Source organism: Gobio gobio, assembly GCF_949357685.1.
Source record: "Gobio gobio genome assembly, chromosome: 8".
NCBI lineage: Eukaryota > Metazoa > Chordata > Actinopteri > Cypriniformes > Gobionidae > Gobio > Gobio gobio.
Genome location: NC_137114.1, coordinates 34,034,238 through 34,049,168, shown reverse-complemented (window position 1 = coordinate 34,049,168; position 14,931 = coordinate 34,034,238). Strand labels below are relative to the sequence as shown.

General features: G+C 39.4%; 1 long non-coding RNA gene across 1 annotated transcript; it reads left to right on the top strand.

Annotated features, from left to right (window-relative positions):
* The first annotated feature begins 7,461 nt into the window (after positions 1-7,461).
* LOC307130781 lies at positions 7,462-14,645 on the top strand. The gene is made up of 4 exons (XR_013817089.1): positions 7,462-7,704; positions 8,147-8,198; positions 11,891-12,114; positions 12,240-14,645. It is a non-coding gene; the product is annotated as an uncharacterized lncRNA (long non-coding RNA).
* The last annotated feature ends 286 nt before the right edge of the window (positions 14,646-14,931 follow it).

Genomic DNA, 14,931 nt, shown 5'->3' with positions numbered 1-14,931 from the left:
ATGGTATATAGTAGTATATTACTATAGTTTAAAATACAAATTCCCAGTTCAGTATTTGATTGGTGATTTTGTATTTATATTTCTTCCAGCAGGTGGTTATTAGAGCAGACACTACAAACCCACAGGTCATATCTGTCTAATATCGATTTTTCAGATCTTTCTTTCCGTATACATGCCTTTATTCTGCACTTCATTTATAAGAGCATGCACTGAAAAGACGTTTTGATGAGATCCTTCAGAGGAGGGTTGGACATTGGCCAGCTTGGACACACCTTTGGTTTTCCTATTGTTCGCAAAATTTCTATCTGATGCCCTTCTTCTTTAGTCTGAATGCTTTTAGAGTGTACTTGGATTGCAGGGCAATGGCTTAATTGCCTGTCTGACTTGGAAATGGACAAGCAGATAATGATAAAAAGTCCAGGAGCTTGATTTAATGTAAACTAAAATCTATTCTTTAAAATTAGCAGTATCTTGCAATGGTGTGATCCATGTGTTGAATTCATAACTGCTGTCTACTCGTGAAATCCCTTTTTTTTTTTACTAGCTTTTCTAATTAACTTTCCCTGCAGTATGTGTTACAGTTGGGTATTTTTTTCGACACCTCTTGACTGTTCTTTTCAACTAGCTTTCCACCATTTCTCTCTAAATTTGGCTTTGTTCTGTGTCTTCAGGCATTCTGCCTCCATTTTGAGAGCCTTTTCAAATAGAGACCTTTTAAATGAATAGGTTGCAGCTCTTTTCTTCAAAAGTATGTTCAGAAACGGCATCAGCTGGTGCTTGATTATTTAAAATAATTTAATAAACATGTCAAAGTCATGGTCTATTGCTTAGGTATATGCAATAGGTCAAAATTCATAATAGAAAGAAAACATCATAATAATAATAGTCTCTTTGAAAATAATTAATAAAGGATGTTTAAATGTGCATTTGAGGTAGTGCTGTTCTATTGTTGCCATTTGTATATTTTAGTTAAACAAGGATTCTTTATTTATTTATTTATTTTTTCTGTTGTTGTTGTTTGCAAGCTGCTCTTGCACTTTTGACTTGGCTTTTAGATTCATAGCCCACAGGAGAGCAGATGCATGAAGACGAGTCATTTACAAGAATAAGTCCAAATATCTGGACTTGTGTGTGTGTGTGTTTGAATGTCTCAGATGATCTCGCCATTGTGGAGACATTTTCAATTGTATCCAATCAAAATGGAAAGGGAAGAATCCGTTTTCTTGATTGTTTGTTAGCTGAACCGTAAAACTGCAAATATGCTTTGCACCTCAGTGTATGTGCTGCCATTCCTATTTACATATGCAGTAGTCTCAGAGTTGCAATATGCAGCCTTTTATATGGTTGAAATTCATGTCCAGATTTAGAATTATTTGGTTTTATCCTTTAGAATGCAATAACTGAAGCCGATGGATGACTTTTTGAACTGGTTTTTCTACAGGAAGAGACTTGCCTGCTGACACAAACCCGTAGATCCGAACTTGTGGTGACTGTCCACACAAGCTTGTATCTATAGGTATCTGTCTGTGTGGCCTTCACACCTACTATTCAGGGCCTCGTTTTAAACCACCCTGCACTCAGAATGTAGGATTTCTTTTAAAGCGTTTACAACCAAGAAGGAGTCTCATCAAAATTAACAATCAAATGTCCTTCTCAGATTCCCTCAGGGTCTCTGCGGTGCCCCCAGGCTGAGGTAGTAGGTTGTATAGTTTAGAGTAACATCACAGGAGATAACTGTACAACCTCCTAGCTTTCCCTGAGATACACACACTCCTGCCTCAGCACCTCAACAAACAACCTTACTTTTGCTGACGTTTTCCACCTGTGTAGTCTTTCTCACTAAGGAGCTATATATAAACAACAGCATAAACAAAATATCAGATGTTTATTCCCTGTAAAATGACTGAGCTGAAACAGTGTTCTGTAGAACCAAAATGATTCACAGAAGCTGACACTGACCAAGCACACCAAAGACCTTGAGGTAAACCACAAAAGTCTTAGTAGTATAATAGTTTTCTTCAGAAGTCGAGCAAATTTTTAGAGTCTCAGGTGAGAGGTGTTTCTATTCTTCCATACAGAGCAGACGGTTTGTGCTTTTTCACATTTAAACGTTGCGTTACACTGCTTTTCAGTAGTTTCGGGTTCGGTAATGAGTGTTTTAGGAAGATGCTTACCAAGGCTGCATTTTTTAAATTCAAAATAACAGCTAAAATAGTTACAACGTAATGGTGTGAAATATCAGGTATCACTTTATTTTACAGTGTACAGGTTCAATTCTCTCACTATCAACTAGTTGCTTATTAGCATGCATATTACTAGGATATTGTGTGTATATTAGTACTTATGAAGCACATATTAATGCCTTATTCTGCAAGGCCATATTCTACATCCCTTAATCCTACCCAAGACCTAAAATTAACTACATTACTAACTATTAATAAGCATGCGAGTCGTAGGTAATAGTCAATAGTCAGAATTGGACCCTATAATCTAAAGGGTGACCATTATTATTATTAATTACAACAGCATTTGAAAACCAACCAAACTTTTGTTGATGTAACCTAATGTAAGAAGGTTTAATAAGTTGTAATATAATATTAATTTTACATTTTGACTTGAAAAAGCTATCTAATTAGATATATTAGATGTTAGAGGCTATTTGACAAAACATTTTTACATTATTTAGAAACGGTTCTTCAAGAGTGCATGTTCAACAGCATTTCACGTACATGGTACTGACATGGCGTTTAATGATTATAGTGGGTTGATAAATGTGTTAAATGAAGTTAACTTAATGTCACATTTATATTCTTCTTCCCATTCCATCCCATTAAATTTGTTGTATCATCAGTGTGACACACGCTGTAATAATTTCTGAAGACTCGTGAAGAATTATTTTGCTCACTGTGTTAAACTCTTGTTAGCAAAAACTTAAGCCATAATGTGTTAGCAGATCAAGTCTACATTTAAAAATAAATTCAGTCTTTCTTTAGCCCTAATTAAACTTAGAATGGTTTCAAACTGTCCACAGTTTTATTTTAATTACCCAATTATTTAGAATTACTTTGAATGGGCATTTTTTAATGTCTTATTTTCTTTTCTTCACACTCTTCAAATGTGAAATATCTAACACAGACCATTAAGGACATTTTTTGGGTGTATTTAAAAATAGAAAAGTGTTATGTTTTAGGATAGATAATGCATTGGGCCAAACTGTCCAATATACAGTATCCTGTTAAATTGATTAATCGCATCCAAAATAAAGTTTGTGTTTACATAATATATGTGTGTGTACTGTGTATAATTATTATGTATATATAAATACACAATCATTCATGTATATATTTAAGAAAAAATATATGTATTTATAGAAAATATATTTATATATAATATCAATATATATACAGTATATGCATGCAAATTTTTCTTAAATATATACATGCATGTGTGTGTATTTATATATACATAATATACACACATATATATTATGTTAACACTAACATGTATTTTTGTATGCGATTAATCGCGATTAATCAATTTGACAGCACTATTAAAAATATATTATACATGAAAATATATAATTTGTGATTACAGTCAAAGTATTTATCTGGCACAAAAAAATAAGGATCTTATTTAGGGCAACAGCATTAAACCTGAACATGTCTCTTGAATTTACTAGTTGTGGGGATTTTGATTCATCCCAGTAATTCAAATTCCTTTCATCAGATTTGTTCATATTTGTTTTTAATTTACCCTTACGGTTTACTAAACGCAACAAATAAAAAATCAATGTCTTAAACTTCTGCACTCTTGCATGAGTTGTTGAATCATTTTTTGGGCAGTTTAATTTTCATGGACCATCGAAGGAACCGATTCACTCAACTGAATGAGGCTACTTGAGAGAAACAAGACTGTAATGCTATGGAAAATATAGTTAAATTAGTTATATCACCACTTTTAATTCATTACTTTTTAACACTGGTCAAAATTACAGCCAAGCAATGCCAAAGAGTTTACACCATCAGATTTTCTAAGGAAGAGTGCTTTTCATGGGTACAAAGATGATGTACAAAGCCTGAAGTTTGTATTTACTGTTAAGTAGATATGTCATGCTTACAAGCACACTTTAGATGATAGCAGCATGGAGCGAGAATAAAGTACCGCAGGACACCTCTGATCCACGAACAATGGAGGCTGAAATAGATTTTTCTGTTTCTATTAATGCCCATGCTACTGTCGGACCTGTCGTCATCTTACACCAGTGGAAAAGGCAGAAATGTCTTCAATTGCCATATTAGATGCTTTTCAGCAAAATAAAGGCACCATCTGAAATATTAATCAGCAAGCAGATTTTAATGATTACAAGTTATTATTAGAAAAGAGATTCTGGGTAATTTTTTTTAAACGGCTCTTTTTTTGACGGCCCTAAGATGTCAGATGTAGGACATGATATTTGCACTGCAATCACAATCGATTTTCCTATATGTTCTTGTTTAATGGTAATAACATTACCATGAAAGTGTGTCATTTTGTTTGCAACAGCAGAGGCTGTCTGACTATACATTAACTTTATTTTTGCTCTGCTGTAATAGGATCCTAAGAGCAACAGAACGAATGGATGTGCACATGCTCAGCGCACAAAGCTTGAGCAAGATTGAGTGAGATGTTATCTTCGTTGTAGATCTTACTGGCTGGAGATTTCATGTGAACACTCCCTTACAGCCTTTGCTGGAGTTCTGGAGCAAACGGCTGCCCCCCAATGGTGCAGATTTTCACTGCCCCACACACACTGAAACAGACAGCTGTACATTGCTTAGCATCTGATTCTGAGAATCCTTCCAGGGGTTATGTATAATCTGAAAATGTAGTCTTTGATGTTGCTTTATTTCCCATCTTTCCGTTCCTTTCTTTTTCCGTATCTGCGGCAATACAACTGCGATAACGTGTCTCGTTTTGTGTGTGCCTTTAGTCGGCCAGGAGGCTCTGTGTGCTGCGTAATGTCAGCCTTGAAGCACGAATCCAAAGCAGATCAGAGAGCGGAGAGGGTCCAAAACACACAGAGGTTTGTAGTTTTCTGCTCCTCTACTTGATAATCGCTGCCAAAGGTAAAGAGCTGTGACAAACAAACTGATTTTTCAGCTCGACACTTCCACTCTGAGGCATTCATGCACATTCATTAGCTCTCTCTTTTTTATGAAAGCTCTCGAAATGCTTTACGGCCATGTTGCCTCGCACTTGTGCCGACATTCTGAAATGCACGCGTTTAACTTAATCGAAATTCTTTGTGTCTGCCTCATTAGCTTAATATCATCTGGACTTTTTGGTAATTGTGAGACTATCCATGGCACAAAAGTATGTGCTCTCTCGGAAAACAGTTTACAATATGATCATCTTAGTCTCACTATATTGATCTATTTCCTTTTTAAACAGAAAATTCAAGCAGGGCATATTAAAGTTTTTATTATTATTATAATTATTTAAAAAAAGCCAGCAGTCAGCCATGAACTTGATTCAATAGCAGACGTTATTAAGGGGAGGGGCATTCTAAAAGAGAGCATTTGATTGGACAAAAATCTACCTAGTGCAGAATGAGTCTTCAATATTTTTGCTCCTTTCCCCAGGAGAAAAAAACCCTATTTAGGATAAAAGCTAAAACACACAGACTAAAAGACACAAAAATGCTACTGATATACTACATAATTACTCCAGTTGATAGTACGTAATGAGTATTATCATAGTCACATATTATAAGTATCACTAAATCAAGGGTTTATTTGGGTCCTAAAGAGGTACCTCTTCCCTCGTTCAAAATCCTCATTAGAACTTCAACCACAATGTTTGTTATGCAAGGTATGAAGCACTATAATTACACCGCTTTGCTAATGGCCTTATATTTTACTTCTCTGGAGACACGTCTGCTAAACATAGCTGAAGTCATAATCTTACAGTGAGCACTTAGCATTCTCTACAGAAGGAATGACTGGATTTAGCATTTGAAATACTGTACAATTTTGCCATAAACAGTTTTGTGGGTTGCCACAAGAAAAAAAAAAAAGAAGCCATATCCTCTTGAAATAAAAAAAAATCACAGTCGTCTGGTTGTTCCAAGGGCCCACACAGTGAACAAGTGCTGATCTCATTCTGTGTAATTTTAACTGCTCTGATGTTTTTACGAGCAAACAATATTTAAAAAAATGGTAACAGATTTAAAGAGCTGGGATTTTATTCAGAATATCTAATATAGCAAACAGACGTGTGTGTATGCACACAACTGCATGCTAAAGACCTCGAAATGAATAGTACAGCATATGGAGTTGTCTTGAATGTGTGTGTGCATGCACAGCTTTTTCTGTTTGCATTACCCACCATGCATCACATATGATTTACTATACTTTTCTAGGTCTTTAGCATGCATGTGTAATTGTGTGCACGTATATATCTGCTCGCTATAGGCTCTAGGCGGCAGCCGGCGCAGTCAAAGGCAGTCTAATATTAGCACCTCACTGATGGCTTGCTGTATCTGGACGAAAGAGGGTGATAAATGAGGATAGCAGCGGTGGGGGCCTTGGAGACGAGGGGGAAATTTAAAAGGGATAGCATCTCTGTTTTACCGCCGAAGAGCCTGCATGCATGTCCCATCCTCATCAGAGAGGATCTAACACGTCTACGTATGACGCCAAGAGATTAGACCGAGACAGCAAGATCATGATGCAAGTGAAGAAAAGAGAGGAAGAGGGCAGTGTGGTGCTGGTTTGCTTTCCTTCCACTCCGGTCGCTGATTTTATCCCATGCACTGTTGTCCGTCGCTAGCCTCCCTACCTGCTTGGCTCATCCCTCCCCCATCGGCACGGGCTTCTCTCCCCCCTCGCTCTACCCAAGCCTGGGGGAGCCAGTGGAGATTAAATGTAGCCTCTATAAGCCAAGCACATCATGTAGCTGTGTTTCTAGGGCCTCTCTCTCTGTCTTTCTCCCTCACTTTCATTCTCTTTTTAAAGGATATTGTTTATGATGCCGGGCATGTGATGGGGGAACTTCTAGAATGTCAATGTCTTTGGGAATGTCAAATGTGCAGATATTTGAAAGCAATGAAGTAAAAATGATGGAAAACTGTCTTTTTCTATACTGTTTCTCTTTCTCCGCCAACATCCTCCCCCTTCGGGTTGATACTCCGGAGAAGTGGGCCTCTGGCTTTAAATGATCGCAGCTGTGCGAGCAAATTAATGGATGATATTTCTCTGTTTTCCCCCTTTCTCCAACTTTTTTCTACATGGATTTATAAAGAGGGAAAGACGGACCAGGGGTGTCACGCTTCTACGTTTCCCCCCCTCCTCTTTTCAGTTTTGCATGCATCTCAGTCTGCTCAACTCCGAGAGAGAGGAAGAGTGTGCATGTGTGTGTCCTGGGAGAGAGAGAGGGAGAGCGAGAGAGATGGTGAGGGAGGGAGAAAATGAAATGTAAGACAGATACGGAGAGTGAAAGAGAAGAAGAGGGTGTGGAGAGAGCGAGCTAGCGAGAGTGGAGAGCCAGTAAAGCGGTGCATTGATGCATTTGCTGCGTCTCGGTCGTGTTCTTTCAGCGGGACGTAGCCTGGGGTTTTTGGCAGCAGCAGGCTGCCTGTTTTCCATCATCCAATCGAGCCAGACCTGGAATAGGGATATACGCGTGAACAGAGTTGCCGCGGCTGAGCAGCGCTGGACGAGTGAGGTGAAGTGAATGAGTGAGAGTCTCTGTGCTGTGTGTGCGTGTGCGTGCGTGCGTGCGTGTTTACCCCTCCTCTCCTGAGATCCAGCAGACTGGCATGATTTGCTGGTAGTGTGGCCCTGGCTGCTGCTCGGACTGTCTCTCATCCTCAGTGCCATCACACCACCCTTCGGCTTTTCCTCATCGGCACGCTCTCCACCTCTGCGGCTTTTTTCGGCAGGCTGTAATATGGACGCACGGACCTGTGCTTTAATATTTCCATCCATCTCCTCTCCTGTCCACCTCTCCTCATTTTCGTTCTTCCTCTTTCGTTTCACGCGACTCCTTTTTTCTAGCCTATCAAATTTGCACAATTTTGTCAGCGGGTCTAGCAACAAAAGTTGAAATCTGAGATTTCTCTCTCTCTCTCTCTTTCTTTCTCTCACCCACTTTCTTTGTCAGGCAGGCTGCGAGAGAACTTCGATCGGCTTAATGCTCATCCTCATCCTCGCACCAGGGTGAGTTTAAAACCATTTTCTGCTTCTCCCCACCCACAGCTGTAGCATCTGTTAGTGTCTTCATTACCTTTGTCTGAAGCAGCTTGTGCTGGGCTTGCCAGTTAGCAGTAAGCTAAATTCTTGTATTAGTCTACGACATTTCATGGTTTAGCTAATGTTAGAATTTAGTGGTTTAGAGTAGCCAGTGATGTATGTCGGGGACTCCAGTAGTAAGTCACAGTGGCTAGACAGAGAGCTTTTTATGATTAGTGTCGAATGCTTGTGAAGAGAGCTTAGCGAGACAAGAGCTGGTGAAGAGTTTACCTGGAGCCAGGGGCATTTTTTCCAAGTGCCTTATTGTTCAATGTTAGAGACGGAGTGGGGATGTTGGGGAGGGAGAGTGAGAGAGCTAGTGGGGGGAGGGAGAGATAGGTCAATGTTGTGTTTAGCTGAAGGTTGCACTTGTTGTGTCACAGACAGACAGACAAACAAGTGTCTGGGGATTGGGGGATGCGCAAATGCTACGAGTAGATGGGCCTTTTACTGCCATTCATTTTTCTATTTTTTGTTGCGGTGGGACACATCAGAGTGTGACCTTGTGCTCGAATTTTGTTGCAGGTTGGCGGTCAGTCTGCGAATGTGCCTCTCACAATCCCTGAGACCCTAACTTGTGACGTTTTCCTGTTATGTGCACGGGTTAGGTTCTTGGGAGCTGAGAGGGGCGCTCTGTCATCAGCCTGCCGGCGTCGGAAACAAAGACATTTTAGTCAACGGTGAAGCACAACTGACAGAGGAGAGAGGAAGCAGCTAGTCCTGTGTATAAAGGGACAGTGTGCATGGGGTGGGGGGGGGGAGGAAATGCCGGCATAATGGTCATGTGATGCGCAAGTGGGTAGGATCAGCTGAGGATTCATTGTTGGAGGGATAAGGTTAAGAAGAGGATATTTGATTCCTTTACATTTCTTGAGTTTGATGTGAAATGCTGCCAGCCAGGACCTTGAACACATGTTAAAGGGATAAAATGAAATCATCATTTGTTCACACTCACATTGCTCCAAACCTGTATGACTTCTTTTTCTGTGGACGAAGATCATTTGAAAAATGGCTTTATGTCTATACAGTGGAAGTCCATGGTAACCAAAACTGTTTGGTTACCAACATTCCTTAAAAATATCTTCCATGTCTCGCAGAGCAAAGTCATATAGATTTGGAACGGCATGAGGGTGAGTAAATGGTGAATTATTGGGTGAACTATCCCTTTATTGACCATATCTTATATTTCCAATTTCATTTGAGAGCAGCACAAAGTACTATGGAGAGCGTCATGCTAAAGGCTCGGTACACTTGTGTTTGACCTCAGAGAGCCCTCAACTGCTCACCTTGTAGATGTGAATGTCATCGTTTTAATGTGTGTTGGGCCGTGTGTGTGTGTTAAGTCCTTCATGCTTTCTAGCATGGCTTTAGCATGTAGCATGGCTACTGTGTTATTCAAGTGCTGACTAGGCCTCACTTTTTTGGTTGTTGACGAATCTTGATGTATATCGCTTTAACTAAACCTTAAAGATCTGCAACTGGACGACATCCTCAGTTGTTGAGAGTTCACTGATGTTCTGTGGTTAGTTCCATTTGGTTGTTAGTGTCAGTGGACCACTTGTTCTTTCTTGTGGCACATCTGGCTGCTGTTTAAAATGGCATTGCGGCAACATTTAACCAAAGGAATTACTACGGGGAGAGAAATTATTGCAGACTCTACGCAAATACCTTTACTGTCTAAGACCTTTTTTGGCATTTGGAGAGACAGTGAAAGGCTTAACGAGATAAAGCCTTGCCCACAGTTCATGGACGGTGCAGTGTTGCGATTAAGGCATCGACCATTGCATCGTACGTATAATGCATCGTGCCATCACACCCACATCCCTGTCTGTCTTTCTTTCTCTACCCACCATTACACCCACAGGCTGTCTCTCTACCAGTACCCACTGTCGCATTTAAAGAAAACTCTCTTCATCACAAACAGTGTCGCTGCTATTGTAGACATTGAATGCTGTGGGGTTTGAGGTGTGATATGTAGCGGGTTTTGCTAGGGAGATCAAACAGCGAAGCATTTTGTCGAGGTAGCCATGCTCTTGCTCTCTAAGAGGATTTGTCTGATACATTCTGCTTAGATTGCTTACTAAATTACTGATGAAAATCGTCAAGCTTTTGCACGCATTTCTGAGGTTTTCCGAATGAAAACGAAAGGCTCGTAGTGGGCCAGTCTCTTCTGTGGCATTAGCATGGCATAATATTGGCTTTACCCCTGTCTCTGCAGTGCTGTGCTCTGGCGTCTAGGCTGCAGCTCTATTGTTCACTCCTGTCTCTCTGCGCTCACGTTGCACTCCACTGGCACTGGGACAGCCTCCCTGAGCCTGGCCCACTTTTAAGGTGGACCGGTGAGCATAGAGGAAGCCGTACAATCGTGTTTAAGGCAGACTGCGACAGGTTTGCTAACTTAGAACAAAGGCTGCCGCAGTGAGGAAGGTTGTGCAGGTGGAGTATTAGACAGCACCAGGGTGGGTGACGCCCATGGCTAAGCAGCACCGAGCTATCTGACACACTTCCAGCCAGAGCCATCCAGTCGGGTCTGATTGATCTGCTGAGACTTCATATTCACAGTTTCACCTACCCCGGTGAGAGTTTTGCCCCAGTCAGCCGTAAGAGTTTCCAAAGACGTCCTTCTAAAACACTAAAGCAGCTCAGGTCTAAAAAGGCAGTCTGTTTGATGGAAGGACAGTATTACTCATTGGTGGTTGAAAGTTGGGTATGTGAAGTTGGTTGGTGTAGTGACTATTCCTTCTACAGCGAGGCAACAAAGATCACTTTGATTGGGTTTCCATAAAAAAAGAGACGGGACTCATGATGGTGACCACATGTCAGTGTGATTTGTTTATCACAGTGCTCATTTATTTTCTAAATAAATCATGGCAAGATGGTGTGGAAAGCACGTTGTCTTTCAGAGGCAACATATTTTCCATGCCCACAGGTGGTGTTGCTCAATATTTGGTCGACGTATAAATGGGTGGAGAAATTACTTCAGATTCTATGCTAAGACGTAAAATAATGATTCTGCACTACTCATTGCATTTGATCTTTAATGAAAGGGAAATTTTGGCTGAGTGTCTGTCTACTGAGCAGTCACATGGAGAAGGAATGTACTTTGTCCATGCTCCAGACTGAATGAGTAGTCGTTGCTGAGTAGATGATCGTGTTTATCTGTCATACCTTCATCTATATGCAACATTCCTGAATACCCCTACCACCCCCCTTCGCAAAGGGGTAGGCTACAGCTAGTGCACTGATTAATAATGCTAAAGAGCACAGCTGTGTGTGTGTGTGTGTGTGTAAAGATATATATCATCCAGTCCGAATAATGGACTTATATTTGACCATTTTGAGATTATCTACATCAAATGATTGCCTTATGCTTTCCAATTAACGGAAGTGGTACATTTGCAATTAGTCATTTAGATAAAATCAAAAGAAGGAACATCACAAGTCATTTAATATATAGATACTCTCCTGTGTTAATTCCTAAATCAACCAGCAGCCCTTTCAATTAATGTTAAACATTTTCTATTTCAGTTATTTTATTGAATATTTGGTAAATGCTATGCAAGTTTAAGCTACTTGTTGTATATCTTATTTAACATCAAGCTGTATTATGTATATTTCAGAATTCTACTGGCCACCCCACTCTCTAGGTATTAACACTGGCCATTACAAAGCCCATATCGGTGGACCGCTAGAAGGATGTACCTGTATGATGGAGACTGCCTGCATCGACAAAGTGGCGGCATAGGCTCTACTGCTCACTTCCTTTCATAATGAGCGTTGAGAGAGTTCGCTGTCTGCATGGCCATCTGCGCAAGCGGGGCTGGCACCTCGGACCTCAGTGCAAGTTAGAGCAGCTTAAGGATTACCAGCACAGGCATAGGAAGATTAATCAGCTCACAGGCCTAACCTAATTAAGCCAGCGGGGAAATGTCATCAGTGTATATCAACAAGCCTTTCTCTTTCACTCAGCCCTGCCCAGCTCAGGAATGCAAGGATAGGTCAGTCCTCTCATCCTCTGGCCCGGACTATCTGTGCGGAGCTCACCGAACAGAACAGTATTCCTTTCACTGCACTCAGGTCAGTTGGTTCATATGGAGACGGCCTGGAAATCCCCTTCCTTACTGTGGGAATGTGCTGCTGGGTCGGACCTGTTCTGGCTCATCTCACTGGGCCTTACTGAACTCAAAAGCTGCGGAAGCTAATGGTGTGATGTTACGCGTTTCATTCCTTTTTGTTTTTTTAATTAATAAACTTGGGGATGTAGGAATGATCTGAAACATTAGTGGGACACAATTTACTTTTGCAGCCTGGGCCATGAATATTAATTAGGTGATATTTTGCTCAACTGCAGAGGCTTCCGCTTGGTCTTGGAAAAGCTGTAGTTTTTCATGTCTGGCTAAAAAAATGTTTTACTTCGATCAAACAAAACATAATAACAAGCTCTTAAAATATGATTATTTCTCAAAAGGGGGGTGGAGACATCCTAGAAATTTCTAAAAATGTCAGGAAATGTTGCAGCTGTACACTGTAAAAAAAATTCCCGTAAAATTTACAGTAAAAAAACAGCAGCTGTGGTTGCAAGAACTTTAACGTAAAAAATGAGGTAGCAACATTTTAGGTTTTATGGGACTGCATTTGTTTTTTTTTTGTCTATTTTACAGTTCATTTATATTGTAATAATTACGTGTAGGTTGCCGAAATTATAGATTCAATTGAACTGATGAGTAATGTTTAATAATAAAATGCATAGCTATTTTATGTTTGTGATTATCACTGATATATTCAATATTTATATACTACCTTTCAAAGGTTTGGGTTCGGTGTTATTTCATGTTTTTTTAAAGGAGTTTTATATGCTCACAACGACTGCATTTATTTGATAATCAAGTAAAAATGTGAAATATTATTACAATTTAAATAATAACTTTTCTATTTAACCCTCTATGGTGTATCATCATTTATAAATGGCGCAAAGAAAATTGCATTTGAAATACAATAATAATATTCAACCAAAAAAAATAAAATTTTAGTATTATCATATGACAATCCCTTCAGCCAATACAATTTTTATTTATGCGCCATGTGCTTGACATTTTTGGCAACAAGGAAGTGAAGGAGACATTAGCACGTTAGGTCACATGCTGTCAAGACTCCATTGTGAGATCAATTCAATAAAAAAAAAAATTCTTAGTACAATTGTGTTTTCTAAAGTTTTTTGTCATTTTAATGCATATTTTGTCAATAACTCCAAGACCAAAAAATCTGTGTATTATGCATAAATGACAAAGTCCTTTTAGGGGATAGATGTTTTCTATGTAGCTTCACTATTGTTCATTACTGGCAGGCAGTATAATGTCCGTTTTGCCTGTGTTTTAGGTTGATTTTAGTCAGTTTTATAGAAGACAGAGAGGAAAAGCTGTACCTTTTCCAGAAAGTAATGATGACAGTGACGGCAGTGCATCACAAAATAAGATTGTAGTAAGAAAGGAAGAAGTTGAAGATCAAGGAGGATAGAAGCAGGGAGGGTGATTGCAGAGATAAAGAATATAAGTCATAGACTGCTGTGAAAGTTAGGCATTTTGGTACATTATCCTATGCCAGTTTGGAAGATGTGATCCGTACTACAACCAGAAGTCAGGAAAGATACCACTGCCTATTGGCCTCACTACACTGACAAGCAAATGCTCCAGAAATGGTGACTAAACAGGTAAAAACCGAGTTGCGTGTGGAAAGAGTGAGCTACACTGAAAAAGAAGAGTCTTGTTGATTTTCACTTGTGCTACAATCATTGATTTTGATATTTCCAAGAAAGAAATGTTAAAGATTTTTGTTTTGTTTTATGAAACACTAAGACTTTCCAGGCAGTGAAGTTGCATCTGAATTTGTTTCGTTTTTTTTTACATTTTCACATTCCAAATGAAATATACAAGATGAAATGGAACGTTAATAAAGCTTTTTAATGTTTTTTTTTTTTTGAAACGCTAAGACTACTTTTCAGATGTGTGTGAAGTTTCAGACAATTTGCAAAAAAAGAATTTACACTAATAGGACAATGTCGTTTATAAATGATGGCACCCTGAAAAAAGGTCAAAGGTCAGATGTAGACAACTAATTTTGGAATATGATTGTATCCTTAAATATATGTCAAATATCTATATATTTTTACCTATATTTTCCTTCAGAAATCATTAGAATATGCCGATTTGCTGCTTAGAACATTTCTTATTATCAATGTTGAAAACAGTTGTGCTGCTTAATATTTTGTGAATCGAAATTTTCTTTTTTTTTTTCACCGACCCCAAACTTTCAAAAGGTAGTGTACATTTAACACGAGGCCGTTAATCAAATTGGGGTGAAATAAACAAACTGTCATTTATTACCCTCATTGGTTCTTTTAATTTTGCACTCAATCTGAATTTCTAAGCATGATAATCAATCTTCGCCTCCATGCACGTAATTCTCTCCGTAATCACGCTTGGTGACTGATTAATTTGTCATTAATAAACATTGTCTCTTTTGGCTGTGGCCCTGTTCCCTCGGGAGCCAGGAATTGTGTCGCCGTGGTGACTGTTGTCAGTGCGATTTGCATGACAGTGGTTGACGTTTGTTTCTCAGCGATTTGCCAGGGGCAGCTAGTGGCCAGGTCTCCGAGTGCCGAGAA